This window comes from Mustela nivalis (assembly GCF_964662115.1).
Source record: "Mustela nivalis genome assembly, chromosome: 5".
NCBI classification, from domain to species: domain Eukaryota; kingdom Metazoa; phylum Chordata; class Mammalia; order Carnivora; family Mustelidae; genus Mustela; species Mustela nivalis.
This window is the reverse complement of record NC_139024.1, coordinates 111,746,414-111,773,891: the sequence shown is the minus strand read 5'-3', so window position 1 is coordinate 111,773,891 and position 27,478 is coordinate 111,746,414. Positions and strand designations below refer to the sequence as shown.

The 27,478-nt window shown below is 35.4% G+C and overlaps 2 long non-coding RNA genes across 2 annotated transcripts in view; both read left to right on the top strand.

Annotated features, from left to right (window-relative positions):
• Positions 1–27,478, top strand: part of LOC309864361 — an 80,550-nt gene that overhangs the window by 34,899 nt on the left and 18,173 nt on the right. The window lies entirely within an intron of this gene.
• On the top strand, positions 14,246–26,552 carry LOC309864364. Its single transcript, XR_014311476.1, has 2 exons — positions 14,246–16,749; positions 25,457–26,552. It is a non-coding gene; the product is annotated as an uncharacterized lncRNA (long non-coding RNA).

Here is a 27,478-nt window from a genome sequence, read left to right as displayed (position 1 = left end):
ATCCTGCTGTATAGTAGGAGTATAAGCTTTAATATCAGGCAGACCCAAATCTGAACTTCTCTATCATTTACCTGCCTGTTACTCTGGATATCCTCACTGAATCTCAGAAGAAGGAAAAAAAGCTTTCTCACTTAAGAACACTCTTTGTGGCCCAGTAGGCATATAGTAAATACTTCTTTTCTTTTTATCTTCCTCTATTATTCACAAAGGTAATGTGAAATACATCCCAGCCAAAAATTTTTTGAAAACTGGCAGTGACTCCTTCAACATCTTCATCTAGTAGAATATAAGAGAACTGGAGTTATTAAATTTGGAAGCCCATTAACAGAAATTAATTTTCTTCTTTTCTCACATAGGCATTTCTAATATTAGCATATACATTTCCTTCTAAGCATGTCTTAACTGCATCCCACAAATTTTGGTGTTGTGTTTTCATTTTCATTCAGTTCAAAATAATTTCTTATTCCCCTTGTAATTTATTTTATGACTCATGGGTTCTTTACACATATATTATATAATGTCCAAATATTTGGGGATTATATAGATTCCTTTTTATTATTTTAACTTATTTGCCAAGAAAATCTTCTGTATAAATCCAGTCCTTTTAACTGTATTGAGGTTTGTCTTATGGTTGAACACATAATCTATTTGATTAATGTTCTGTGTGTACTTGAACAGAATATGTGTTCTGCTGTTGTTTGGTGGAGTGCTCTAAAAATATCAATGCAACCAATCTGTTTCATAGTTTTGTATAGCTCTGTCATTACTGATTTTCTATGTGTTCTCTTCATTACTGGAAGAAGCATATTTAAATCATCAACTTAACTGTAATAGTAATTGTTTATTTCTCCTTTGAAGTCTGACAGTTTTTTTGCTTCACATATTTTTTAGCTCTGTCATTGGATACATATATACTGAAAATTGTTATAAATCCCTGCTATATTGACTCTTATCAATATGAAATGTTTTTGACTTTTTGACTCTCATAATACTTCTTTAAGTCTATTTAACCTGTTCCTGATATAGCCACTGAAGTTTACTTATGCATACTGTATATCTTCCCAAACTTTTACTTTTCAACTTCTTCTTCTTCTTCTTCTTATTCTTCTTATTATTATTTTTAATTTAAAGTGTTCCCTTACAGATAGCATATAGTTGAGTCTGGCTTTTTTATACAGCTTGGCCCAATAATGTATACCTTTGATTTGAATATTTAGTCCATTTACATTTAATGTAACAAGTGATATAGTTGAATTTAGGTATGCCCCTGTGCTATTTGTTTTCCATTTGTGTTGTGTATTTCTTGTTCCTTTCCTACCTTCTTTCATGTTAAACAAACATTTTCTAGTGTATCTTTTTAATTCTGTTGACTTTTTATAGCCATAGTTCTTTGCATTATTCTTCTAATGGTTACTGTAGGGATTACAGTATGCTTCTTTATCATGACCAACTTAAAATTATTATTGAATTCATTTTGGGTATATATATGTGTATACACACACACACACACACATATATATATATATATATATATATATATATATATATATATATCTCCTACAACTGTATAGTTTCATTTACCTCCCCTCCACCTTTTGTGCTATTATTGCCATATATATTACAGCTATATATTTTAAAACCCAAAAACATAGTGTTATACCTTTTGCTTTAAGCAGTGTTATATCTTCAAGAAATGAAGGGTTGAAAAGAATAAAAGTGATGTTAAAATCTATGGGTAGTTATTAAAATGAATTATGTCTCTAAAATCTTATAAATCATAATTTTATCACATATGAGAATTTCCAACTGGTTTTTTTTTTGTTACTTTAAGATGCATACCAAATATCCAGTGAAAAATAAGAACAGTCAACTAGATTCACTTGTTCTCTGATAAAATCTTCATCAAATGATACATCATTATTATCATGGTCTTCAGGTTTGCCTCCCAGAAGGCAAAACTGAAAATACAAAATCCTTGACCTCCAAAGATCTACTGCATTTTAAATCATTTAGCATTCATTGTCATTAAGTTTTTCTTTTTTAAATGAAGGCTTGTAGTGATCCATTTATTCAGAATTTAGTAACTGTAGTTTAGTAACTATGATAATATAAATAAACAACATGGAAAGCCTTGTAAGATAGTATTTGCTTGTAATGTACATTTCTTCCCAGCTGAATGGAGGAACGACCAACATTGCTTTAGGTTACAGTGACACCTGGTGGTACTGTTTTTTTAGAATATTTTCTGATTTGATCTGTTTTGTCTGGAACTTTTTTAAAGTAATGGTTTTTATCAGCTAGGATGTGCCTTAAGAGGATGTCCCTTCCCAGCCCTACACTGTTTCTGTGGCAGGGATTCTTGAGCCGGAAGCCCCACTGACAAGAGCAGCCAGTATCCATTACATTTCCACATTGGGCTTAAGAAAGAGATCCCTGCCCTTATACAGGAGAAAACTAATTAAGGCAGAAAGAATAGACATGTTAAACATGAAATACTTAGACTACTATTAAGACTAATAACATGTCATGAAGTGTTATTTTATCATTCTATACATGGAAAAGCTGAGGCTCAGAGAGAGTTCTAGAGAGTACCCAAAGCTACAGTTAATTAATTTGATTAAATCTTTAAAGAGGCCAGAACTCCAGTTGAACCCTATGTAATTTTTTTTAGAGAATTTTAATTTTAATTTAAAATTAAATCTGTATATACATAGATTTTACAGATATATACAGACATAATTTCATATATATGTATAATATATATTATTTAGATAGAACTGTGAGTACATTGTCTTTTTAAAAAAAAAATTTTATTGCCAATAAAGTTGAAATTTTCTTTGATACCTAGCCCTAGTTCCCTTCTCCTTTCCCCAGATGTCACTACTCCTGTCACTGTAAGTGTAGCTTTCCTAAAACACCCTCCACACACATACATACAGGCAATTTGTTTTAAAAATAGGGATGAGTTATGTATTTTGTACATAAAAAAATAGCATCTGGCCAGAGTAACTGTATGTTGGCAAACCTCTTTAGTAGAGAGATAAACCTCATCAAAATATGAACTCATGCCACTAAGTAATATAATATTTTGATACTCTACAGCACTGACTGTTACTTCTAAAGTTAATCAGATGTCTGTAGTAAATGCTTAGGACTTAACTAAAATCTTGGCAGGCCCACCATTTGAGTTTTATAATGAATGTTAGTGTCGCAACACTGCCAGAACACCTTTTCTTTTGTCAGTGTGACACTCCCATCACTATGGATGGAGCCAAAATTGGCAGACTTTTAAACACAGGAACCATAATTATTTATCATGGCTGAAGTTGTCAGAATAATATGTAATTTATAACATCGCTCACAGAATACACGAGGAGAGGACTCCAAAAATTGCTGTTTAAAAAGTGCTTTTGAACCCAGTTTTTCTACCACTTTCACTGAAAATCCACATATTTTTTTCTAACCTTTAGCCCCCGTAACATTAAAAAAAACACACAACTTTGAAACTGCATCCTTCATAGGAAGCTAATTGTATTGGTAGATAGTAAAACATATTAATTCATCCATTTTCTTTTTTTGTCTTCTGGGTACAAAAAAATGAAATAGTAAGTGTAAAGGAAAAAATAACTAGAGAAATTAAGAGCCCCCCAATATTTTAAGGCAAGTGTAATTGAACAGGTTACATCACACTGACTAAATCTGTTCATGGCATTCTACACAAAGATGACACAAATTTTTTGCTATTCCTCACAGCTATAGAAGTTTTTAGATTTTAGATTCAAGCCGCAGTGAGAACCTGAGACAGAATGACTTCCGGCACAGATTCAAAGGACAGCAATTTAGGGATGAGGGTAAGAGCTTTTTCTCCAGGATAAATGTGAAAGGTTAATTAAAGAAGGAGTAGATTTTCTCAAAGCAAATGATTGGAAAATAAAACCATGGAATTTCTGAGTTGGATAAATCTCCAATTCATAAAATCTTCAATTTTATGAAGATATTCTGCACTTCTATTTTAAAGTCACTTTTTATCATTGATTATTCATGTATTATAGTGGTAGTAACATGGTCTGTACTTGCAGTTTTCCTTTAGGATCTCAGATAAAAACAAACCAGAGTAAGTTAGAGTAAAGTTACTATACATGAAGGAGGTTCAAAACAGAGTGCATGTCATCACATTTAAATAATTGTCATTTTCTCATAGTTGTTTCCTGGAAATTTCTATATAGGCTGTTATTCATTGAGGATATGTTTGTCACACTTGGATTTAGTTTCCAGCTGAAAGGGGTGATGGTTTCCTATTAAATTTTCATCTCACAAAATGGGCAAAATGAAATTGCATAGGAGGTGAAATGGCAAGTGGATGGCCTGGGTGAGAGAAGAGAGCAGGCAGTAAGTGGCTTGTGGAGATAGGCCCATGGAAGAAGATATAGTGGGCATCCTCACCAGGGAATTTGCAACAGTTTAAATGGTAGGTGACCTGGTGCCTTGCAAAGAATTAGTAACATTCGTGATCAGGCAAGGCATGCATAGCAGGAAAACCCTGAGTACACAAGATAAGTCAAGCTTCAAAAGTGGTCACAGTGGTTTTTCTCCAGTCATTCATAGTACTATGAAGCTGCTACATTTTAACTTAAAAACAGATATGGAGAAGGCCAGTGTGTATCCTGAATACTAATGGGTACTATTGCAGAATATTTCTAAATCAGGTAACAGATAAAAAGATTTTTTTTAAGACAAAGATATAAAATGTAATGATACATAATATACACTTGAAATAAATACCTCATTTAACACTCAAAGTGACCAAATTACTGGTTTATCAGAGGTTGGTTTTATGTAACTAAAATGTGTATGAAATCAGAAGCCCTGCTTGATGAGAGTAGATTTCTTGCTAAAACAGGAACTTCTCTGATTTGTCTTTGAGTGGTTAAAATAATCATTATATGTAACTAAAATGATTTTAATGACTGTATTTAGTTAGGGTGTGGTTCTTCTCAGTCAGAACATTTTAAACTCTTAAATGATTATTCAATAGTCAGAACCAACTATTAGGGTCATTTCCTTTCTTTCTTGTCCATTTATAAACTGTTTACATGCACTTCTCCTCTGCACTGTTTGTACCCTGATTTTTCTTCATTTGGAATCCATCACAAAAAAATTAAAACAAATCATACTGCCATCAAGCAAAGTTAACTTTCCAAAAGTTTGGAAACCTTTTGGTTTCCAAAGCTTTGCTGCCATTTAATGAAAGATAGCTTTTGCTACAGTAATTTCTCTTCTTAGCCACAAGTTCCTTGGAAAAGTAAAGCAGCCTAATGTTGAATTATTTGGGAGTTTAAAAATACACGTTCAGGAATTGGTTAAGTACTCATTATAACCTGGTACCATACATTTACTCATCAATTCATTCATCAAACATTTACCAGGAACCTCCTATAGTGCCAAACAAACTTGGTTACAGGTTGTAAAAAATTTTTAATTAAATGAAATGAAGAGAAATGAAACGTGGTGTTTTAGAGAGAGAGAGAAGCAACTAATTGCAATAAAGTGGGGGAATGAAGAGTTGCGCCCCAGGCTGGGGGAGGGGCACCAATATTAGGGAGGGATGGAGATGGCCAGAGGAGGCTTCCAAAGACAAAATACCGGATTTGGGGTTTGAAGAATGTGTGGGTATTTGCCTCCTGTGGGGGGCAAGTGGAGGCACAGAAGCAGGAGAATAAAGGACAGACAGCTGAGTTAGTCCTTCAGAATGTCTTCATCCCTTCAGTTATGATAGAATTTCCCTGAGAAATTCTCAGGGAATGTGAATTCATAAACTTTCCAGCCCAGATCCACCACTAAAGGTACTATTGGTGTTCTTCCGAGCTCTTTCCTTCACTACCTCTCTTTATAGTCATTCCCTCCTGTGTGAAAGGCCTTGTTACCCGAGCCAGACTTCTTCACCCCCTCAAGGAGTCACTGAGGTCTGTTCTTTTTCTAATTTCTTATATTTATTTTCTTTGGGTCCTTACTGCTACTTCCCTAATTAAGACTCTCATGATCTCCTCTATACCATTAATCCTTTTCTTATTTTCCTTACCCACAGCCTCACGTTAGAGTAAACTCCAGAGGACAGGCATGGTCATGCTATTTGCCTGCTTATAATCTTTCACTGGCCTCCATCGTTTGGAGATAATACCCAAATTTCTTAGCCTAGAATATAACAACCCTCATCATCTCCCACTCTGTTTTACCCCTAACCTCACCTCCTTTTGCCCACACACTTCTTTGGCTCTAACTCTACAGAATTTTTCAAGGTCTTAGCATACATTATCTTTGTCTTTCTTTCTCCAGCTTAGTGACTGTTCTTTCTGGTACACCTACACCTACACTATCCCCTTTCCTGCCCACCCATTCCAAAACCCATATTAGCACCATCTTGGCTTAGCCAACCTTATTCAACCTTCAAGACTCAGCCTAGGTTATCAGCCAATTCAGAAGTGTCATTTTGACCCACCGCAACAATTGTCACTCTTACAACAATGGCTTATGTATCTGTCTGGAAGATTAGGCCCTGTTTTTCTTTAAGGAAAGGATGATACCATTCATTTCTTATCACTCAGAATTGAACACATGGTTGTATATGGCAGGCACTAACAGATGTTTGATGAATGAATGAACAATGTCCAGTAATAGTTTGAAATTGGGTTTACAGTGTGGTGTGGATGATTGTTTTGTGATATATTATTGATGTTTTTCTTTTTCACCCAACTGTTTAGTACATCATAGATCAATAATAACAAATGAAGTCCAGGAACCACTTGAATAAATCATTTTTGTAAAAGAACTCTAGGTATTGACTAACTAACTCCATTCATGTATATGCCTCTAATTACAGATTTACTTCCTTCCAAGTATATTTGATCTTTTAAAATTTCAGCATTTTCTTAGCAATTTACAATGCACCATTTTATGCATATAACCTGTGTCCTAGCATATTTACATTTTCTCATTTGATTGAGCTTATGACTCTGTAACCTGTAATTAAAATAACTTTCAGTAATTACACTGATGGATGGTTTTCTTGTCTACAAGCACAGTTCAGCCATTGTTCTCAGTTACATGCAGGAGTGAGCTGGAACAAAGTTGTAGGGCTCAGAGAGTGAGAGATGCTGGATTTCACATCTTCCCACATGCAGAAAGGAAAGGGGTGCCATTTAAGGGGTGGGTGAATCTTTTGAGACTGTTTTGGGAAATCGTAAAATATTGAATATCTGACATTAGCAGAATCCGTGAGTGGGCAAGGCCAAAGTAGACCCCAGGAATGTCCTAGGTTGTGCAGAGCAGGAAGACAAAAACTCAGCAGGCGGCAAGAAAATAGTGTCATGTGGCCTCCTCACCCACCCTTCTAGCCCCAGTCCTAAAAGAGCCATAATTTACTTCCAAGTATACTTTTCGGATCTTTTCCTGTAACACATTATGGTATCTTGAAATGATGCTGGGTTTCCTGAGGCTTGTGCTGCTGCCCGCCAACCCCACCCTGAGCGACAGATACTGTAAACATCCTACACTCTCAGCTGTGGAAAGTAAGAAAGCTGGGAGAAGGCTGTTTACTCTCTCTGCCTTGGAAATCAACTACAGAGAAACGGATTTGGAGTATTTTTATATGTGTCTTGTAATTAATCCTATCCAGTATTTATTTATGAGGTCAACTCTCGAAGGGGAAAAAAAAAGTGCATTGACTGAGTCATACTAACAAATATAAAATAATTTGTCCGATCAATTATCCTTAATCTGTCCAACACCGTTTAGGGGGAAAAATAATGCCAACTACCCAACAGATGAAAGTTCTGGTGACCCATATAAGACAGAGGCTACATTTCGTGAGTTGCTTTAACCATTAAGTGCCTGCACATTAGGCTGAACAATTCTCCATCAACCTGCATAGCATTCTATCCTGAGTTTAGCTGTTTTTGAAGCAGAAGTTCTGGTGTCCTGGGACTTGCTATTTTGTCAAGGGTCAGATGCAGTCTAGTGACCCAGGCTTAGAGTAGTAATGATGAGCAATATGAATAAAGCCTATTTAAAGCTAGAATTTGGTTAGTAACACATCTTGAGGAAAGATAGGATGGCAGGGGTGATGCAAGAGAATGTTAAGAAAAATCTACACAAACTAATTCTTAGGTTAAGCCTTAACTAGAAAAACCATGACTTTTCATTTTTTTCTAATATACAAATATTTTAAATCAAAGATTTATTGAACTTGGCTTAATTATTGTCAAGATTATTGAACTTGACAAAATCTGATGTTTTATTTTTCCTAATCTATATGAAATGAGTCTTCTCATAGAACGTATTTATATAATAAGGTATATTCTAATATAGGAAGCACTTAAAAAGGTCAAAAAACTTACTTAGTGTTTGTTTTGAGTATTAAATCTGGACACAATTATTTGAAGGTATTGTCTTGGTATATCAACATATGCCAGTCGTTTAAACCAAGAGACACTCTACTGCTTTAAAAGTATTAGAGGAACTTTTCATTTCTCCTCCTTGCCAAGTGCAGGATCTAAGACAATAGGGGCAGTTGTTTCATGTGAGTATCAAAAAAAAAGTGTATAAATACAATTACCTTAGCATGTGATTCCAAGGAAGTATTTGAACAAGCTGGCCTTGCAGCAGTGGCAGACATTGCGGAACTCCTCGCTGAGCAACTCCAGCTTGGTTGAGTCATTAACCCTTTTAGATTTTGCCTGCAGGCTTGAGGAGGACCACGTTGAGACAATGCTCCACAGTCTTCTCAAAGAAATCATTATCATGGATGTTTCAAATTTTACTTTGGTTAGGAGAAACAGATTATTTGGGTAAATGCAAAGGCAGCTCAGAGTAGGAGAGGAATGGCCCATGTAGTGTTTCATAGCATTTTGGTTATTTTGCCTAAATGAAAAGTGGAAATCTTCAGATATTCAGATATAAGTTGATGTTGTCTTTTAGTCATGAATGTAGCTGTTTCAAGTTTACTGAAATTTGTGCTGATAGATATTCCATCAGCCAACACATATTCATTGATCACTTTTTGTGTGCCAGTTTTAGCCATTGGGGATACAGAAGTGAACAGAAAGAAACTCCTTACTCTCATGAACCTACAAATAAATATATAACGTGTCAAGATATAAGCATCTTCTTTATTCTGTGTATCTAAAATATCCACTTTTATTCAGTGATATCATCTTTTTCAGTCCTTCAAAGCAAAATATATTTAAATATTCTAGAAAATTTATTCCATTGTCTATGAAAAACCTCTGGATATAAATCTATATAATATTGTTAGCCTTTACACTTAACATTATTCTTCCAGTATGTTCTCATTGTTACTACGCTGTTTTGTGACATAGTAAGTAGTATTAATAAACATGCTTGAGAGGTCACTGTATTTATATACATTTACTGAGAAGATATTGCTAAGCAGTTAATAGAAGGTAATATAAGGGTTAAATGTATATGTGTTCTTACATATATATATGTGTGTATATATATATCTATACAGAGTAAGATCCATGTTAATAAAATTTGCTTGTCCTACATACAATGATAATTTGAATATATAGATATGTGTATAAATATGTTCCAGTATAATGCAATATATTATATATTTTCAAATTATGATATATTGTACAAGTGATTTTATCAACTTAGACCTTACTTTGGTCAAATATATAGTTCTCCAGATACTGATAAGTATGATTTATCTTTCCACTTTATTTGTATATTTGTTGTTCACTAAGCAAATGCTATAAATATTTTAAAGGCGCAACCTTACTCTAAATATAAACTTCTGTTTATGTTTGAAAAAAAACTAAGCTTTAACTGACAATTCTTTGCAAGCCTAATTGTGTCAAAAAAAACTCAACATAAATAAGTCTAATATATACTGTATTATATTATGAAATCATAGTCTCTTGTCCTTATTTGTTTAAATTAGTGTGTCTTTATTATATAAATATTTTTCTGCCTAGTGGTGATCTATTTCTGTAAAATTCTCTTGCTTAGATTTCTCTGGATCTAAATATAGCTCCTTTTTCCCTTTTAAAACTGTTGAGAGCAAGTTATCAATCACAACAGTGGTTCTTGGGTGTTACTTCTGTTAACTCTATCATTGAAAAGTTATGTGAATAATATGCAAAAACTTGTTTTATTTCCTAAATCAACAACAGACAAAAGTGAAATTTTAAAAATACTGTTTATAGTAGCAACAAAAACTTAAATACCCCAAGGAAAAATCTAACAAAAAACATGTAAGACCTTTACACTGGGAAATTAGTATTAGTGGAAGAAATTAAAGAAGACTTGAATAAAGTGGAATGGCATAACGTGGCCATGGAGAACAGGCCAAATTGTTAAGTGGCTAATTCTTTCCAGGTTGATCAAGGACCCAAACAAAATTTGAGAGAGAGAGAGAGAGAGAGTGTGTGTGTGTGTGTGTGTGTGGTGTTTGGAAATTGAGAAATTCTAAAAACATACAATTTAATGGCAAAAGAGTAACTAATGCAGTCTTGAAGAAGATAGAGAAATTACCCAACTATATATCAAGATCCATTATAAAGTCATAGAAACTATAATAGTGTACTATTTGTGTAGCAAAAAACATACAGACAATGAATGGGAAAACAGAATAGAGACAGTATTATGAGAAAGATGATACTGAGTATATTAGGGAAAGGATGACTTTTTCAATAAGCAGAGCTAGGTTAATTTAATACCTTTATTAAAGACGATTAATTTTTAACCTCTACCTCACACTATGCACACAAAAAAATTCCACACAGATTGTAGATCTCAACATGAAAGATAAAACAATTAAGCTTCTAGGAAAAACAAAAGAACATATTTGTGTTCTTTTGGGCAAAATTCTTTTTTAAAAAATCATAAGACAATACTAGTGGAAAGAAAAAAATACAATTTGGAAAATAATAACAATTTCTCTTCATCAGGACACCTGGGTGGCTCAGTTGGTTAAGTGTCTGCCTTCAGCTCAGGTCGTGATCCCAGGGTCCTGGGATCGAGTTCCGCCTAGGGCTCCTTGCTCAGTGGGATTCTGTTTCTCTCTCTGCCTGCTGCTCCCCCTGCTTGTGTGCTCTCTCTCTCTCTCAATCTGACAAACAAAATCTTTTAAAATTTTTTTCATCAAAAATCTTTAAGGAAATGAAAAGATATTTACAACAATATACCAAACAACTTGCACCCAGAATAAATAAAGAATTCCTGCAAATTAATAACACACACAACCCACTCAAAAAATGGGCTAAGACTTGAACAAAAAGAGAATATGCAAATGACCAATTAACATAAAAAGTTGCTCAGCCTCATTAGTTATCAAGTAAATGCAAATTGGAATCACAGCTCAGTGCCAAAATGCAACTACTAAAATGGGTAAATTAAAAAGAAAAAAAAAAATGTTGGCAAGATAATGGAGCAACACTGCAGATGGAAGCATTTGTTGGGACAACCACTTCAGAAAACTGTTTAGTGGTATCTGCTACAGCTGAATATATCCATATTCTATGTCCCAGCTCTTGTTTTCTACCCAACAGAAATTTGTAGAATGTTCTCAAAAGAAATAACTAAGAATGTTCATAGCAGTATTATTTGTAACAGCCCCAACTTGGGAACTACACAAATGCCCATCAATGGTAGGATTTATAAATTGTGGTATATTCATACAACTGAATACCAGAGCACTGAGCATGAACAATTTACAAGTCACTTGAAATTATCAGTGAATTTCACAAACATAAAGTTGAATGAAATAAGCGGGACACAAAAGAGGACATAGTTAATATTTCTATTTATAGTAATCGCAAACACAGGCAAATCTAATCTGTATGTATGGTGATAAAAGTCAGAATATCGTTACACCTTGCAGAGTGGGAAACCAGTGACTGTCCATGGGCGTGAGGGACAGGATGTCTGGGATGCTGGCAATGTGTTGGTCTAAGTACTCAAGTGTGTCACTTCATGAAATGTCTTCAAGCTGGAATTTATTTTTGCACTTTTCTGATTGTATATTTTTCTTTAATAGAAAGTATTTTAGGGGCGCCTGGGTGGCTTGTGGGTTAAGCCTCTGCCTTCAGTTCAGGTCATGATCTCAGGGTCCTGGGATTGAGTCCCACATCGGGCTCTCTGCTTAGTGGGGAGCCTGCTTCCCCCTCTTTCTCGCCTGCCTCTCTCCCTACCTGTGACCTCTCTCTCTCCGTCAAATAAATAAATAAAACCTTGGGGTGGGGAGAGAAGGTATTTTAAATTAAATTCAAAAAATTAAATCATCTGATCTGGAATTAAACACGTAGAACTTTTAATTCAAGCATTAACTAAGAGAAATTCTTTCTCCCAGAGTATCTTTCTCTCAAAACATAGTAACAGCACACATCTTGAAAAACATTCTCTGAAACTGGCACAAACTACTCAACATCCGTAAGTTCACATAGCAAATTGACTTTTAAGCAAACATCCTTTTTCCTTCAAGATGCTGTCCTATTTCACAGAACACCGTTTTTCTCAAAATTTCATTGTACCTATTCCATCAAGTCACCAAGTTACTGAAAGATCAGAGGGAATGGCAGATGATGGGTGGCCTTCAGCTATTGCCATGCATTACATTGTTCAGTTCCACGTTTCGGGGAAGTTCGAGGCATCAGAAGGTTAACTGACTGACACAGGATTCCACAGGTGTCAGTAGCCACTGAGATCTGGAAGAGACACTACTAGCTTGACTCTGTGAGGCCTCAAAGTATTTCCAAAACCAGGTAATCCAGGATCAGTTTAGAAATATATAAGCCCTCTCCCAGTCAGGGTCAAATACACAGATAGATTGTAAATTTAGCATTCTTATTTTTTAGCTTTAGAATGGTTATTGTGATTGAATTTTTGTCTTTCCTGTGAACAAAAGATTGTTTTGTGGTGGTTAAAATTGTCTTTTAAAATTTATTTTTTAAGAAAAGACTTCAACTTCAAACACAAACTAGTTTGAGGATGTTTTTATATTCCGCCGAAACTAAGAAACCTTGACTCCTTCACACATCAAATCACATGTGCTAACAAGCTCCACTTAATGATTGTCATCTGGGAACAGGGCAGCCCCATGAGGGTGTTTGGAAATGGGTGTCGGCATTTTCAGTTGTCACAATAACTGGGAAATGACAGTCTTATGAGGCTTGGAACAGTCCCAAACAACAAAAACTAATGTTGACTAAAGTAATAGTTTGCCTATCCATCCAAAATAAAATTACACATTCATAAAGATAATTTACTTTTGAATCTTACGTTTGAATGATGCATACTTTAGAGTCTCGGGTTTAACACACCTCTGTAGTGTACTACCTGGGAGCCCGTAGATCTGAAAGAGAGAAATATGATGATCTGGATCATCTTAAAAATAATCATAATTAAAACATAAACGATTGCCTCCAGACTGGCCAGAAAAATACCCTATGATCTTAGAGTGACTGCCAAACATGCTGTAATGTTGAGTTCATCAAAAGCTTTGTCACCAAAGAGCCAAGTATGGCCTTAAAGTGCTGCTTTTTTGACTCAAAGAGAAAAATGCATCCTATTTTAACCTCCAAGTCTCTAGGGTAAAACAGTTACTTCTGCAGTTTGGTAATGCCCATTACTTGAGAATCTGCCAACTTCCAAGACTTCACTGTACAATTCAGTCACTTGGAAGGTTTGGCATTTCTGGATGGACAAAAATGCTTTTAAACACCTGGACTTAGACATTCCAAAAAAAAAAAAAAAAAGGCAAAAGGTCTTTAAAACCACTTCTGAATTTTAAAGTAGTCTGGTTTTAGTGTTGCTTCTAGCCCAGTCATGCAAGTATACTGCAGAGGTCAACTCTCCACCTTCCTTCCTGTGCCTCTGATTAGACATTGTTCGTACAGAGCCATTACTGCAGTTCGGCTGCGCCATTTCCATCTCGTCCCACTCCACAAATACTCATCTCCAGAATAAGATAGCGCAGCGATGGCCCTGGACAAAAGTGGCAAACAACTAAGATGCCTCCATTACTTTTGTGGGGACCACCCTGCTGCCCTTGCTCCAAATCTATGCTTCAATGAAACTTTCTAAGTTCTACATAATCCATTCCAGGTCAGTATCAATGGAATCTGATTCAATTTTTACTGACTTTTTTTGTTTTTTTTAATTTCACAAGTATCAATAAGACAGTGCTGGGCAACAGCAAGCGTGGCTTCAATTCAGGTAATAGTAATTGTCATGATAACTACTAATCATCACTAAAGATTCTCTGTGTTCTGGAAGCCACACTAGGGGCGAAAATTAAATACATGGTGTCTTTATTATGCACCAGGCACTATTTTAAACACTTTGCTTGTATTAACTGATTTACCTCACAAATGATAGGCAGTCATATTCTTTTTCAAATGAGGACTCTGAAGTGACAGAAATTAAGAAAAGTACCCAAAGTTGCACTAACAAGCCTTAGAGCTGAGATCCCAACCTGGACCTTAGGTGCCGGAGATCTGCTTCTACATATTACATGATAGGCTCAAGTACCTTAGATATTGCCTCAGTTTTTCCAGGGGAGGAAACTGAAGTTGGTTGTTGAGAAGATGTGGGGTGGTTTATAAATCTTCAGTTCTCTCCTTCTGGCACATGAGAAGTGTGCACTTTTCCATATCTTCTGAGTTCAGGGGTGACTTGCTTTGGTTAGTGAAATGGGAACAGAAGCACTGGGGAAGCATCAAGGGCCTCTATACAATTTGCCGTGTTTCTTTCCCCTGTGTTGGTGAAATGCTTGTCAAAATGGAGTCTTTGTTATGTGGATCCTTGAGTGACTATGCTAGACAGTGGCCCTCTGCTGGACCAGCATTGGACATAAAAAGGAAATTTTTATTTCTTCTGGTAAGCTCCTGAGATTCAGGTTGAGGATTGAGGAGACTATTTGTAACCATAACCTGATCTAGCCGAAACTTAATAATTTGCCCAAATAACTTGCTCAAACTCCTGTAGTTTGTGGTGCTAGATATATGTCTTGAATCCAGGACTCTCTGACTCAATAGGTCATTTTTTTTTTCATTTATTATCTCTCTTGATATTGCATGACCTGTAGGAAACTAAACTTAGTTTCTTTTTTGCCTTTTAGTTTTATGATAGCAATGAAAGTGCTTAAAAAGTATAATCTGATATTTACGGTTAATCTAAGATTGATAGTATGTAGAAGAAAAGTTCCTCTCATTCTTTGGTCCATGTGTTTGGTCTGGAATTTAATATCATGATCTGATGGCCTCTTTTCTGCCTTCCTTAATTCTAAGATTCACACTGTGGCAACAGACCGTTAACAATAATGTTAGGTAAAGAAAGCTAATTTGTCCTGAGTCTTACTCAAATTCCTGACAGTGCTTATAGTTTTTATAGTGCAAGTTGGTACATGTCTTCACCTTTTTTTAGGTTAACTGTCCCTAAGATACTATGACTCTATAAAGTCTCCCCAACATCCAGGTATACATTGCTTTATCTGTTTATGGAATCACTAAACTGTCCAGGTTCTCATGTTTAAATTCAGAGTTGTGGAGATTTCCAAATCCATCTGCTAAGTACACTAAGCTGTGTAGCACTGACTACCATGGCAATGAACATGAGAGGTTCTGAAGCTCTTTCCTGAGGATTATGCTCCTGCAACCTAAGTAAACAGAAGATCCTAAGGACCCTACCTTTTGCATTTTTTGGATTATTAGAATGACTAATGCCGGTAGTAGGTGTTCGTGCAGGATGAAAAAGACAAACTTCCCTAAACTAAGAATTGCCTTTTTAGAGAATTGTGGTTTTCTCTATTACTTGCTGCAAATTACCATAAGGCTACTTTAACTCTGTAAGGTTACTTTATTCATTTAATCACAAAATTCCTAACCCTTCATTCAATAGCTTTTTTGAACTGTTTTAAGTTTGTTTCTAATCCTGCCTCAATACAGAAATGATTAGAGGCAATTGCTGTGCCTATGTTTCACTCAGTGAATAGCTGTTGAATGATACTGAGCTAACTCATAGAATGATCTATGTGATGGATAAATTGTATGGCTGTTTTCTAACTTTTTATTTTGAAATAACTAGATTTTTAGGAAGCTGCAAAAATGATATGAGGGAGTGAGTCTATATACTTTTCACCCAATCTCCCTCAATAGTTACATCTTACAGTTATAGTACCCTATCAAGGCTAGAAAACAATGTATATATGTAGTTCTGTACCATTTTATTACACGTATAGATTCATGTCACCACCAGGACAATTAACACACAGACTATTCCATCACTACAAAGATCTCACTCTTTCCTCTTCCTCCCCTAATTCCTGACAACCACTAATCTGTTCATCCTTATAATTTTTTCATTTCAAAAACATTCTATAAAGTATTATTTTTTAAGGAAATGGATATTTTTAAAGTTATTTCTCATGTGTTATTTAAAGCATTCAAAACCTGGGAGATCTCAAACATATCAAGATTTTTGTTCATAGGAAACAACGATGGTTATTATACAAATTTGTTTTGGGATAACTTTTTCAATCGTTTTTTGTGTAATCTACATATATATTAATTTTTAATTATTTTAGAGGGTAAAGACTTTCTTGATAACTTGAACAGCATTTTCTGTTGATAATAGCAACTGGCAAATAAAGGCTGGATGAAATGACATGGCTGTGCAAAGTGTGGCTCTTCCAATCTGCTCTGAGTTTTGTCTAAGACCTCTTTAATTATGGTAAGCCTTTGGGTTGCTTCATTCTGGAAGTGGGAATTTGATATAAATCCAAATGTGACAAACTTTCATTAAAAAGAAACTTTGACCTTCCATTTAAAACAAGATGGTCATTCACTGTATTAAGCTTACATGGATATATTTTATGTAGGAGAATTTTACAGGAGATAAATTCCTGTAAGATATATTCATTGCTGAATAGACATTTTTCCAAAGAAGACATAAAATGGCCAACAGACACATGAAAAGATGCTCATCACTCTCTGTCAAGGCAATGCAAATTAAAGCCACATTGAGATACCACTTTACACCTGTCAGAATGGCTAAAATAAAAAAACACAAGAAATGACAAGTGTTGGCAACGGTGTGGGGAAAAAGGAACCCTCATATACTGTTGGTGGGAATGCAAACTGGTGCAACCACTGTGGAAAACAGTACGGAGGTTCCTCAAAGAAATAAAAATAGTATTATAGTATGATCCAGTAATTCCACTACTGAGTATTTATACCCAAAGACAATGAAAACACTGATTCAAAAAGATAAATATGCCGTTTTATTTATTGCAGCATTATTTACAATAGCCAAATTATGGAAGCAACCCAAGTGTCCAACCATAGATGGATGGTTAAAAGAGATGTGGGATATAGATATATATATACACACACACACAATAGAATATTAGTCATAAATAATGAAATCTTGCCATTTTCAGCAACATGGATGGACCTAGAGGATACGTAATATTAAGTGAAATAAGGCCATCAGAAAAAGACAAATACCATATTATTTCACTCATATGTAGAATTTAAGAAACAAAACAGATAAACAAACAGATAAACACAGAGACCAAACTGGTAATTGCCAGAGGGAAGGTAGGAGGAGGGGAATGGCTGTAATAAATAAAGGGGATTAAGAGTACACTTACCTTGATGAGCACTGAGAAATGTATAGAATTATTGAATCAGGGGCGCCTGGGTGGCTCAGTTGGTTAAGGGACTGCCTTCGGCTCAGGTCATGATCCTGGAGTCCCAGGATCGAGTCCCACATCGGGCTCCCCACTCCATATCCTCTAGGTCCATCCATGTTGCTGAAAATGGCAAGATTTCACGATGGTAAAACAAAACAAGACAAAACTATATAAATATATATATAAAACTATATGTGTATATATATATATATATATATATATATATATATATATATACATTTTATCAATATATGATATAATGTCCAGAGACGAAGAACAAATTATCGCATTCTGTTTTATATTGGGCAGACCTTCCAAGTAGTTTTGTGTTCATTTCTGTAGCAGTATAAGTAAAGTAGGACATGTCTAAAACAATGTGGACATTTGGTAAAGGAGACTCAAAATTGTATTGTTGAAGACAAGGATCTATTTCTGACTTCCAACAATAAAGCACTAAAACAAGGATAGAGGTTTAGATTTGAACTTTGTTGACCTCAACCACAAAGTTGGCATAACCTAAACTAAAGTCAAAGACACACAGAAGTAGAATTCAACACAACCATAATAAAAAGCTTTTTAGCCATTTTAGAGAATCCAAAATTTTAAAGGCAGAGTTCCTTACCAGTGGAGATATTAAGCAGAAATTTCAATAGCCACAGTGGGTGTGTGTTATAGCAGTGATCTAAGAAACAGAAATGTTACAGTCTCTTCAACTCTGAGAGTTTATTAAATGTGTATCAACAATTCCCAAGCGTCCCACTCACCAACTTCTTGGGTATCACTTAACTTCTCTAGGCCTCAGTTTCCTCCTATTCAAAGGACCAGAGGTGATAGTACTCACAAAGCTGTTAGAGAGATTAAATGAGGTTGAAGAACAATAGCAGTAGCTTGATTCCAAATCTCCCTCATGACATTCCCAAAATAACCATACAATTAACAAGGAGAAAAAATAAAATTACACAAGACCTACGACGAAAACACTTATAGGGAACAGAAAACACTGCAACTTTCAAGTCGCTTACGAGGGGAAAAAAGAAAAAAAAATTCTAACAAAGCTTCTAATACCTGCAAACCATCTCAGGAAACTTGTTGCTTAGAAAGGTGGGTTTAGGGAAAAATAGGAACAGGGGAGACACACAAAAATGTCAAACATACATTGGAATTTGGTGATTCACAGCCCTCGCTGTGAATATTATGATTGTGATAATTGTGCTATAAGTTTACAAGATGCTACCAGTAGGAAAAAATGCATAAAGAATACATGGGATCTCTCTGTACTATCTTTTATAATTTCATGGTACTCTTCAATTATCTCAAAATTAAAATTTTTTTATTTTAAAAACTTATTTTATTATATAAGGTGAAAAAATGGGCAAGATGAAACTATATTGTTTAGAGATTTATATTTAGGTGGTAAAACTAAAGAAAAGAAACTAATTGTCATAAATGTCAGTGGACTGGTTTCCTCTACAATGGGAAGAAGAGGTTGTCACTGGAAAAAAGTGACATGGACATGTTTCCTAACTTCATAAATTTTACTCTCTGTGTATACTTGTAAATAATTCATTAAGTTCTCCATTTATGTTTTTTTAAAAAAAAAAGTTACAAGGAAAGGTACAGACCTCCAGGCCATAGTTTGCAAACCAGTGTTCTAAAACACAAAGAGAACTTTGATATTTACTGTAAAATGCAGTACTAAAACTGATCTGACCACAATGACATAAAACTGGGAAATAAGAATAAAAAAAAAGATAAAGGGCATCTCACCTGGAAATTAAAGGTCTTGCATGGACTAATTCTTAGGTGAAAAGGGGATAAAACAAAATTAATGTCTTTATGAAAAAATAACAATAGTAAAAACATTCTGTACCAGAAATTTTGGAATACATTTAAAGCAATGTAAAAAATAACTTGTAAACCTATATTCCAAGATCAATAAAAATGAAAGAATAAAAATAAGTGAATTAAATTTCCAACTCAAAACATTCCACAAAGAACAAAATAAGTAAATCAAATGAAAGAAGGAATTATTAAAGTTAAAATCAGAAAAGAATTCAGCAGAGAAGAGAAAAACAGTAGGTCAAATTAATCACAGTCCTGTTTCCTTAGAAAAATGAACAAAAATAGACAAATCACTAGCTTATAAAGAAAAGGAGGGAAAATCACAAATACACAAAAGTAGAAATTACAATTTGGGAGTAATTATGATCCAAAAGAAAAATTGTTTAAGTCATTAATACTACTTTTGCATCCCCTTTTACAAATAAAGTTGAAAACTTAGAAGAAATGGATAATTTCTTAGGCAAATATACTATACCCAAATTGATCCCAGTAGAGATAGAAAACTTAGACCAATTTTTACAAAAATGGGAAAAGATTTCTACCTATTCCACATGATAGCACCAGGCCCAGATGATCATACAGGAGAATTCTACCAAACCTTTAGAGAGAAGACAATCCTAATGAAACATAGATTGTCTCAGATAATAAGAAGTCAAGAAGTCTTTTTATGAAGCCAAGTATAACATTGATACCTAAACCTGATAAGATAGTACAAAAATTTGTAGACCAATATCATCTATGATATGGTATAAAAATTTTTAATAAATAAAATACTACTGAACTGACTCTGACAACACATTAAAAAATTAACACACCATAATCTAATACGGTTTATACTAAATGTAAAAATGCTTAATATTAGATTAAAAATTAATTAATTCACTATTTTAATGTAAAACTCATATGAATTTCTTTATATGTGTTGAAGATTGTCTTTGGCAAAATAAAAGACCCATTTCTCATAAAAGCTTTGAGAAAAATAGTAAGGAATGGCTATTTCCTTACTTAATAGGGAAACACTAGAAGGATTTTCACTAAGGTCAGTAACAAAGTTAGCAAGCCCACTATCCCCGCTGGTTTCCAGCATTGTCTAAAAGAAATAATCAATACAATTAGACTAAACAACCAGAGGTATAGGAGTAAGAAGAAATAAATCTACCACTATTGGAAGATGATCTGATAGAATCCATGGAATATCCTAGAGAATCAAAGATAAAATAAATTCAAACAATGAAATATTAGGTAAGGTCACAGGATATAAAACATGTAAAAATTGGTAGCATCCATATACACAAATATTAACCAGCTAGAAAATCTAATGAATGCACAAAACCACTTACAATGGTAACAAAAAAGACAAAATATTTTGGAGCAAATTTCACAAGAAATGCTAAAAAACTACCTGAAGAAAACTGTAAAACACTTCTGTAAGACACAAAAATAGGCTTGAAAAAATGGAAAGACATCTCTTACTCTTTATTAGCACATCTCAACATTATCAAGATGTCAATTCTTTCTAAGTTAATTTATAAGTGTAATCTGATCCCAATGCCAGTGGGTTTTTTAATAAGGCTAGATAAGTTGGTCTTAAGTGTCATATACAAAATAAACACACAGAGTCAGAGAGATGTGGAGAGGAACAAAGAAGAAATGAAGAAAAGGGGTGGTGTGAGAGATTCAAACCATTGAAAACGGCTGACTGACTTGCCATCGCTGTCCTTGAATGACTTGGCATTGCTGTCCTTGAAGACAGAGAAAGGGGGTCGCTGGCCAAGAAATGAAGGCAGATCTTAGAAGCTGAGAACAATCACCAGGGTACAGCCAGCAAGTAAATGAAAACATTATTTCCTTCAACCACATGCAACTACATTCTATCAACAGAATAAATGATCTTGGAAGATGATTCATCTTCAGAAACTCCAAAAAAGAATGTAGCAGCCTTGATGACACCATGATTACAACTTTATGGAATCAGAGCAGAGAACCAGCCAAACAGACCCAACATCTCACCTATGGGAACATACAAATACTATACACAGATTGAAATGCATCAAACAACTAAGTCTGTCAGTGAACATGGAATGAATATGTGTGGTATGTTCTGGAAAAAAAAAAAGAATTATTAAATTACATGAAACATCATCTATTTTTAAAACATAGGTAAGAATAGTCAAGAAAATTTTGAAAGAATATACTGAGAAAGACTTGCTTTGCCCAGATATTAAAATTGCTTCAAAACTACAATAATTAAAATACATTAATAAAACAGAAAAGAGAGCCTGCATACAAAATTATGTCCATGATAGAGATCATTATACACAAATAGGTAAAGAATAAGTTATTCTTTAAATGGTACTAGGACAACTGGTTATCAGGAAAAAGAGTTAGATCTTCACCTCATACCATATAGCATAATAAGTTGGAACTGGATTAAAAAGTTAAGCATTTTTAGAGGCACCTGGATGGCTCAGTAGGTTGATACCTGCCTTCAGCTCAGGTCATGATCCCAGGGTCGTGAGACTAAGCCCCATGTCTGGCTTAGTACTCAGTGGGAAGTCTGCACAAGATTCTCTCTCTCCCTCTGTCCCTCTACCCCCGTGCTACACTCTCTCTCTCTCAAATAAATAAATAAATCTTTAAAAAAAAAAAAAAGTTAAACACTTTTTAAAAGTGAAATAAGTGAATATTTATATAATCTGAAGATGGGAGAAAATCTTTCAAACATTACAGGAATTTTTAAAAATCCACAATACAAAAGACCAATATAAATAAAGATAATTAAAACATTATGTATCTAAATATGCCAAACCAAATATGAAAACAAATAACAATTTGGGAGAAATTATGACAGTGAGAGGATTTATAGACATAATATGCAAGAGACTCTTAAATAATTAAGACAGAGACTTTAATAGAAAAAAGGGGAAGATTCATCAAATAATAATTCACAAAAAAACATTAAGCTGTCTGATAAAAAGATAAAAATGCTTTTTAAGTTTCAATAGTAAGAATAATCACAAAGTTTTCTAAAATGAAAGTTCTTTAACCTTGAAGGCAATCTCTTCTGATTGAAAAGTTAAGCCTTTGTGAAATGGTCCATTGCCTTATCATTGGCACCTAAAATTGAGAACCTAAGTTGGCGTAACATATCTTGTGAGCTGCTTTTTCATTTTTTATTTTTATTTTTTGAGCTGCATTTTTTATTAATTTCAATTAGCCAACATATCAATTAGCCATCATTTGTTTTTGATGTATTGTTCAATGATTCATTAGTTGTGTATAACACCCAGCACTCATCAGATCACGTGCCCTCCTTAATGCCCATCAGTGATTTACCCCATCCCCCCCATCCACCTTCCTTCTGCAACACTCAATTTGTTTCCCAAACTCCAGAGTCTCTCATGGTTTGTCTTCCTCTCTGACTTTGAGCTGCATTTTTTAAAAACTTTGGACTATCTCAAAAGAGTATAGTAGTCTATTGGTCAACTATAATATGTGGTTTGAACTTGAGATTACAAAATTTTTCCAGAATTAATGGAGAGAATGGCTCTGTTTTTAATGAAACTTGAAGAGGGATATAATTTTTTAAATACTAATTTATGCCACAAACAAGAGAAAATGTACTATGACAATAAACATAAGTTCCATAGAATCTGAATTTTTTTTAATTTTATTTATTTATTTGACAGACAGAGATCTCTAGTAGGCGGGGTGGGAGGGTAGGGGGGAAGCAGACTCCCCACCAAGCAGAGAGCTTGATGTGGGGCTTGATCCCAGGACCCTGGGATCATGACCTGAGCTGAAGGCAGAGGCTTTAACCCACTGAGCCGCCCAGGTGACCCAGAATCTGAATTTTTAAGACATATCTGTGTGGACCACTGGGGTCAGCAGATATGATTTCTTGAATCAAGATTTGAAGGGGGTAAAATTGACTGTAGTTTTGTTTACTCTAACTTAAACTAGCATGCTTTATCATGATGGACTCAGGGCTGGTTTGATCTTCTCTGGCTTCTCTAGGGGCACATCAGTATAGACACAATCCCAAGGCAGAAGCAGTGGGCTACAATCACCTTGAGTTAGTTTTAGTAACACAAATACATATAATGGAGGGCTCTATTCATTCAAAGAGTGATAAGATTAAAGATGGTTTTCAACTGTAAATTCCAGAAGAAGGAGCTACCAGAACATGATGATGGCCTGGTTTTCTTTCCCCCTTGGTGGGATGGGTTATTGGTGAGATATGAAAAGTAAGAAGAACAAGAAGATATTAAAAATAGGCAATAACATTATTTTTTTCAAGGCTGTATTGAACTGAAATAATTTTCTTCTATAGTCAACTCATAAAGAGATGAAATAAGTATTTCTTACAGTCAGGAATAAAATGGCTATCATTCTTCTCTGTTTACAAAAGCAGTTCCCGGGCGCCTGGGTGGCTCAGTGGGTTAAGCCACTGCCTTCGGCTCGGGTCATGATCTCAGGGTTCTGGGATCGAGTCCCGTGTGGGGCTCTCTGCTCAGCAGGGAGCCTGCTTCCTCCTCTCTCTTCCTGCCTCTCTGCCTACTTGTGATCTCTCTCTGTCAAATAAATAAATAAAATCTTTAAAAAAAAACAACAAAAAAAAACAAAAACAAAAGCAGTTCCCACAATCCAGGTTTAGTATGATTTAGTAATAATGATATAGTTAAGCCTCCTGTGGGTTGATTAAAATTTTAGTTTTATTAAAAACTAAAAATGAAAAATAAAAAACAGAAGGATAGCTAGGAAATTACTGACTATGAAGATCTGTAAGCTTATGAGTAGGGGTTTGGGGACAAGAGAAAGAACTGCTACCAGGTATAAAAATGGGCTACATTCATTAAACAGTATGGTATTGGCACAAGAAGGAGTCATCAGACCACTGAAATGAGTGAAACCTCCTGAAATAAATCCAGCTACATATACAAATATAGTTTATGACAAAAGAGGTATCTCGACTCACAGGGGCAAAGATGCTCTGTTCAACATACAGCATAGGGATGATTGGATAGCCACCTGAAAAATGGTAAAACCAAAACTGTTCTTTTCATCACATCCAGGAATAAACTTAAAATGGACCAGAGATCTAAATATAAAAAGTAAAACCATACAAGTACCAAAAGAAAACGTAAGTGAATTCTTCTAAAACCCATGTATAAGGAGAGGCATTCTAACTATAATAAAAAATCCCAGATACAATAAAAGAAAAGGTCAGTAAATATGACTATTTACTAATAAAACTAATAAAATGTTTTGCCTGGCAAAAACATTAATGAACTCAAAGATACCTGCCAAATGAGGAAAAAATATTCACAGCATGTGTTACAAATAAAAGGGTAATTGATTAAGAATTCTTTTGAATTGAGGAAAAATTCCTATGGAAATCTATTTTCACTAGTCAAAATGACAACACTCAAAATCTTAACAATATACCCTTTTGATGAGATGGTGGAAAGACAGGCACTAATCAGCACTGATATTGCTGATTGATAGAAAAACAGTGTGATTCCTAAGAAGGGAAATTTGACAATATCTAACCAACTACATATAACCAAACCAAACCACAACACAGAATTCCCTCTATGAATATATCCTGACCGCCTATCTCCAACAATATGAAAGCATGAATGCACAAAGTTGTTTACAGAATATCATTTGTCATTGTCAAGCATCAGAGATTGGTAAAATAAATGATGGTACATACACACAATGGAGTACTACGCAGCTGTGAAACATGATTGTGAGGAGCTCTCTGTGCTGATATGGGATGATTTCCAGGAAATATTATTACTGAAAAAAGCAAAATACAAAAAAAAAGTGTTTAGTGTGTTAATTTTCGTGTGAAAATAAAGGGAAAACTTTAAAACACATGGTTTGTCATTACAGAAAGGAACATGAGAAGCACGAACCAGAAAACGATGAAATCGTTTTTCTACAAGAGGTTGGGGAAATTGAGTAGAAGGAACACAGGAAGCAGTGATGCATTTCTGGTCATGCCTTTTGTTTTGTTTGACCTCTGATATGCAGTGTTCTACATATTCAAATATAAAATTAAAGCAGTAAAAATACAAAGAAAGTGCTACAACTGAAAGCAAGCTGAAACACGTGAAACTAATTTGATTTCAAATGAATACTACAGCCACACTTAAGGAAAGAAGGGAGACAGGGAGAGAGGGTTGGGAAGGACCAACCAATCTAAATAATTTATAAAACACGCTCAGTCTTGGGGTAGATGGGGAGGGAGACTGCAAACAAATCCCAAACTCTTCTTCATACATTGTTTATTATAATGTCACAGGCAAAGCAATTTTGAAACGCTTAGATGTACTAAAGTGTTTAAATATACAAATGAATAAAGGTGTGGACGCTGTTGGAAACTAGAGTTCTCTCTATGGAAGAAGGAAATACAAATATAAATTCTGGAAGGCAAGAAAGAACCCTCTGGGAGTGTATTGCGACTGGAGGAATTGGTGTAAACTCATGAATTTTAAAATATTTATATGAATGTTTATGTGTGCATATATACACCCATATATGTATATGTGTGTGTGTGTCTCTATACCGATATGCAGGCATGTGCATACATGTACATACGCATCATAGGTCTCTTCACTGAAAGGGTTAAAGAGCAAAGACCAGAGTAGCAACAAGCAAACCTAGCTCCCAGACCTTGGTCCCACTGAAAAGAATCAAGGCTTCCAGGAGAAAGGGCTGATTCCAGGGCTGGGAAGGGTAGCTTAGTTCCCAAGAAGATAGGCTGTGTCTGGCATCCACCACTTGCTCTCCTCTTCAAATCATATGAAGCTGTACACGGGTTCTTCTGCCTACTATTGACATGGTTTTCAGTCAAGCTCTCTGGGTGGCTGGGAGCGGATCCTCGGGACTCTGAAGAACTCCCACCCACCCCAAATTGTCGCTTATGTTTCTCCTGCGTTCCTGCAAACATCCCTTGAAAGGCCATATAAAACTCAATTATAATTTCCATCCTGGTAAGCTTCTCTTACTTGCAATTGGTTCCACATTTCTACTTCCATACATTTGTCTGACAGTATAGTTCCAAAGGTCTTCCAGAACACCAGTGTTAGGGAAATTGCCACAACTAACTAAACAGTACGCATTGTAGAAGCACACATTCAGGATAGCCTGGTAAAAACAAAAACGAAAACAGAAACGAGAACTTCATTGGCTGAGAGCATTTGCGGCATGCCTGGGCCACGTCTGTGCCCTACAGGTTCCCTAGCGGACAACACAACCATTCTCGGAGCACGGTTGCAGGGGGCGGTGAGGAATACATCTGAGACAAACTGTATCATCACAAACTGACCCTTTATCATCTTCCAAGTGTCCACCTAACATTTTTATTACCAGAAGCACTGAATTGGAGACCACCGCTTACCTCGGCATGTCCATAATAAGGGACCCTGGCCCATGGGACAACCTCCCCGAGGAAGGGCCACTAGGCAACAAGGTCCTCTCAGCCAGCGCTGCTGCTGCAGAGACTGGCCTCCCGCCTACCTTGAGGTGGTCTGAGCTCTGATCCAGACCTGCTGAGCTTTGGGAAGCAGGAGCAGAACAGTCACCAACCCCAGGCCATGCCTCTTCCCTTAGGGTAAGAGTCGGTGAGGGTGAGGGAGGGAAACTGAAAGCTATTCTACCCAGGGCTTCGGAAAAGGTGGGAGTGCCTAACTGATGGGCCCAAGAAGGACCTGTGTGTTATGGCAAATGTCTAGTTCTGTAGTTTGTTAAGTGTGAGCTCACTGCTCTTTGGCAGGACACGCTGGCTTCGACTCCACGCTGCTAAGCCATTTTCCCTTTTTTGTATGTGCTTTTGCGGCTGCTTCCGCTGACTAATTCTGGCACCCAGGAGAGGCTCAAATGACTGTGTTATAAGTTTGAGGCTCATCCAAT